The sequence below is a fragment of the Eriocheir sinensis genome, unplaced genomic scaffold, assembly GCF_024679095.1.
Source record: "Eriocheir sinensis breed Jianghai 21 unplaced genomic scaffold, ASM2467909v1 Scaffold12, whole genome shotgun sequence".
Classification (NCBI taxonomy): Eukaryota; Metazoa; Arthropoda; class Malacostraca; order Decapoda; family Varunidae; genus Eriocheir; species Eriocheir sinensis.
Window position 1 is genome coordinate 917,965 of NW_026110518.1, and position 4,490 is coordinate 922,454.

A 4,490-nucleotide genomic window follows, 5' to 3' on the forward strand; every position below is an offset into this window, starting at 1 on the left:
TCAGCTGGTTCCGGGGTGACATTTCTCCCATACACTAGACACTGGCATAATCGAACACCGTGTTTTAAGGATACAGGGGATCCAGACGTGTTTATTACCAATGCCTCTGCAAAACCTCCCTCCTTGACTGTCGCAAGAGTTACCTCCACCGTCATGCGGTGTATGTGAGGAACTCCGTCGATACACACATCACTGCCCGTCGGAGGGGCGTTAGGCAAACGGATTTTAACAAGTTTTGCAGCACGATCCGGAACTATACGAGGACCTTCTACGACTGCCGTTACTGTCCGCCACAAGTCTGCAATGGTTTCGTGTGGTTTGACCGTAAGAGGTGACACTTGGGCGGTGGCAGTCCCTGAGTCTGTGGTGGGTTGGTCATTTTCCCCCTCTGAGGGTGGGATTACAGTTGACAGAGGCGATGGATTTACCATCCCCTGTATGCGTCGGCCTTGATACACGATCGCGTTGCTTTCAGGGTTTATGGTTATGTGCAGGTCTTTCATGGCGTTTAATCCTAAGATCCCATCCACAGGTAAAGCAAACCTGCTAGAGACATAAAAGAAATCTCGAAAGGGACATACTTTTTCATGTAAGCTGACTGTTACTGGTACTCGGCCCAAGGATTCCCAAAGTGGTGCCCGTCACGCCTATCACATTCAGGTCGTTCTCTTGGAGCGGCCAAATTTCCCCACTCGCCTGTCGTGTCAGAGACCTGTAAGCGGAGTCGGAGATGACATTGACTGTGGCACCTGTGTCAACCGCTAAGGTGAGTGAAATCTTGCCCACCTTGCAAGGGAGAGCATTTATGCTTGTCCGTCCCAAGGCGGCAATGACGGAGTCAAGTTGCTCCCAATTAGTATTTTCCTTCAGGGACAGCTGGATGTACGCCTCGGGGCTGTCACGAAGTCATGTCTTTTTATTCTGAGAAGAGGAGTGTGGCTTACTGTCCGCTGAGGACCTGTACTTCTGTTCCTCCTTGGCCTTTTGTATTGCAGAACAACTGTCTGAATCATGAAAACATTTCCCGTGGATATGGCAAAAGGCAGCCTTCCGCTGATGGTTTGGCCTAGGGTTCCTGTGTGATGAATGATGCCCGCCCCTGTAACCTCCTGACCTCCTATCTGAGCCCCGTCTTGAATGTGTTGATTCCCTACGTTCGCGAAACAAGAATGTTCAGAATGTCCTGATTGTTTGCAAAAACTACATGTGAGAGATGCCTTACTTTGTGCTTGCAATGCTGCTGCCGTTGCTAGGGGTTGATGGTGAGGGTGTTCCTGAACCTTGACTTCTAACTCTGAGACGAAGTCAACCAACTTCCCGCTCGGTTTGAAGGCCAAAGGGAGGGCAGAACGGCGGTTCTTCTCTGAAATATGAAATAAGTAAAAAAACAACTCGAAAGCTGTCTTCACCTGGTGCTTTTGCATACAACCCCCTGGAAGCCAGAGCGCGTCTTCTAGGCTCTTGACACAGGCTAGTGGAGGGATAAGTAATCAGACGAACCCGAAGGTGAAGGGGCGCTATCCCTTGGGAGGGAGGAGTACGTAGCCCCCGATCGCAAATTCACCACATATAAATCACCGGAGGTTGCACCTTGCTCCAATTCCTCCTCACTTGAAGGACGAGCCAACTGTTTAAAGGTGTCGCCTAGCTTAGCGAGAGTGTCTTTGTTCATACTATGGCGTAAATCATTTACAACATAGGAGCATATGTTGATAGCTGTAAATATGAACCAATAAACGGAACGTGTATGAATGAAGAGTTTGCGTTGAAACCCTAAAAAGGCAAGAAAGAATGGCTAGCAAGGTGCCTGTTTAGACGTAATATAAGTTAAGGTTATAATGGAATGCCCTAATGATATGGGTATATTGAAAGAATAACTATATAAACAAAGTGGTATGTTAAGTGAGTATACCATTGAAGCTCACGTTTTCTCTCGAGCGGTGAAAAGAAAACGGAGGCAGGGCACACTGATGAAGATTAACTTTGATCAGGGAACTCACACTATACTCAATAGACTCGCTAGCAAACAATAAGAATCATTATCGTATGCGAATGAACGTTACTCTCACAATTATGACTGATTAACAGTGTTAGTAACACAGAAATAAAAAAAATCGTGCCCCTGCACGGACAATAATGAAAATAAGCCGAGTCGGCATATTTGGACAAGAAGGGAATATCCACAAATACCAAGATTAGTCAGCTGATGTAGTGGAGAGGGCGACGGCTTGTGATGCCCTGGGTTACGTGCAGTCGTTGTAGGCGCGTCAGGAAACCTCGGCCGCGGCCACAGCGGCGGTGAGAGGTGAGGGATGGGCTGACATCGGAGGACTCGCAATGGAGGTTGAAAAACTGCTGACCCAGCAATTTGAGCGGCCGCGAAAGCGGCGGCTGGGAGCCGGTACACTGCCGCCAGACGTATGATGGCCGCGTCGTCCTTGTTATAGTAAGAGATGGGCGGCTGTGGCAGATAAGACGACTTGGGTGTGTAACCTCTTGAGAAGACGCCTTGCAAGAAACGGTAGTGGGAACAGCTTGCAGTCACCGGGAGATGGCCGCGGGTACCCTTGTTGACTGTTTGCCGGAAGAGGTTTGGGCCGATGCTCCCGGCAGCGGCGGTGGTGCCGCCAGCTGAGGAGCGAGGGGCATGCGGGGTGTCCCAAGGTCAGCGGGGCGTGCCTCCTCGTTGCTGGTGTGAATACTTCTGCTGTATCGTGGAGTGGCTTGCAGGGTTCGTAGCAGTGCTGGCTTGAAGCGGGGGAGCGGCTTGTAGATTGTGGCCCTCGCTTTTGGCTGCGTAGGCCTGTGGGTGTGCTCGCGGCTTGGAGGCTTGACGTCTGTAGAGTTGCTTGAAGCTGGTGTGCTCGAGGCTTGTAGGCTGGACGCCTGTAGAGTTGCTTATAGCTGGTGTGCTCGAGGCTTGTAGGCTGGACGCCTGTAGAGTTGCTTGTAGCTGGTGTGCTCGAGGCTTGTAGGCTGGACGCCTGTAGAGTTGCTTATAGCTGATGTGCTCGAGGCTTGTAGGCTGGACGTCTGTAGAGTTGCATGTAGCCGGCGCCTGGTGAGGTGCTTGTAGCTGGCGCCGAGTGAGGTGCTTGAAGCTGGCGACTTGTGAGTTGCACGTAGCTGGTGCCTTGTGAGATGCTTGTAGATGGCGCCTTGTGAGTTGCACGTAGGTGGCGACTTGTGAGATGCTTGTAGCTGGCGCCTTGTGAGTTGCACGTAGCGGGCGCCTTGTGAGATGCCGCGGACGGCTGGTGCGTTGCCGCGGACGGCAGGTGCGTTGCCGCGGACGGCAGGTGCGTTGCCGCGGACGGCAGGTGCGTTGACTCCTTCCCTTGTACGCCTGTCCCCGGAGTTTGTTGGTGAGTTCTCGTGGCTTGGAGGAGAACGAGGTAGCGAAGGCACAGGCGCGGGGTGACCGCTGCCACCAAATGTAACGGGCTTGTCGGGGGGCGTTTAAAGGGTGTTGATTAAGACTTCAGCTTCCTTAAGGCGAATTATATTCGTAGCCTTTATGTACAAGAAGCGACGGAGCGAGAGCGACTGTCGTTGTGTGTCAGTCGGACTCTCGTGAAGGAGTGGCGAGTTACAGGTTGGAAAATAATTGTTACAATTGGGGTCACGTATGTCAAGGTGACCTCCACGCACCATCGGAGTGCGAAGTATACAAAACTGAGACGGTAAACACTGACGGACGACATTCCTATAAGGTGGCGTGATCTATCTGTCGTGGGTTTTTCCATTGACAATTGTATGCCTAATTCGTGGTGATATTAAATAATAATAATACATTGATATCCTATTATAACAAAATTGAGTGAACTCAAAGTGAACTTAACGGCTCCGCTCGGCCAACACATAACCCACATCACTTAACTAAAAGGCTATTGTGTTGTCTCACGACTTCTATCAACTGGAGAAAGCAGGCAACGGTACACCGGACCTGACGGGAGATAACAGTTCGCGCCTTAATCAAAAACACAAAAAAACAGCTAACAAAAAGGCTAACAAAACTGGTGAACAGCGGCTTCCGGATCTTCTCCGAAGTGTTCTATGTGTGTTATCTCTCTCTCTTAACACTTAACACTTAACGGTGGCAAGTGTCGTCAAGGGGCAGACAGGAAAGTGTGCAGGAAAGCTGACACAAGCAACGCCATTCCCCCTTGGCCCGTCGAGTCAGCACACTCCTCCACACCAACCCGCGCGCCCCGCCCCGCCACACCTCGCGCGCCCCGCCCCGACGCGCCCCGACGCGCCCACATCGCCCACTGTCGGGATCCTGCTTCCCAATTCTGGGACGCCCACTTGTCTGCCTACGTCACGGTCATTCGTGGGTGGGCGCTTACCTTCGCCTCGGTGGAGATCTTGGTGGAGCGTGGTCGCTCCTCCGCCCCTTCCTCACCGCTGCCAGCCGCTGCCGGGCACTGACGGCGGTCTCTCTGGCCGCTCCAAGGGCGCGGGAACAGCCAGCCAAGGACGAGGGCGAG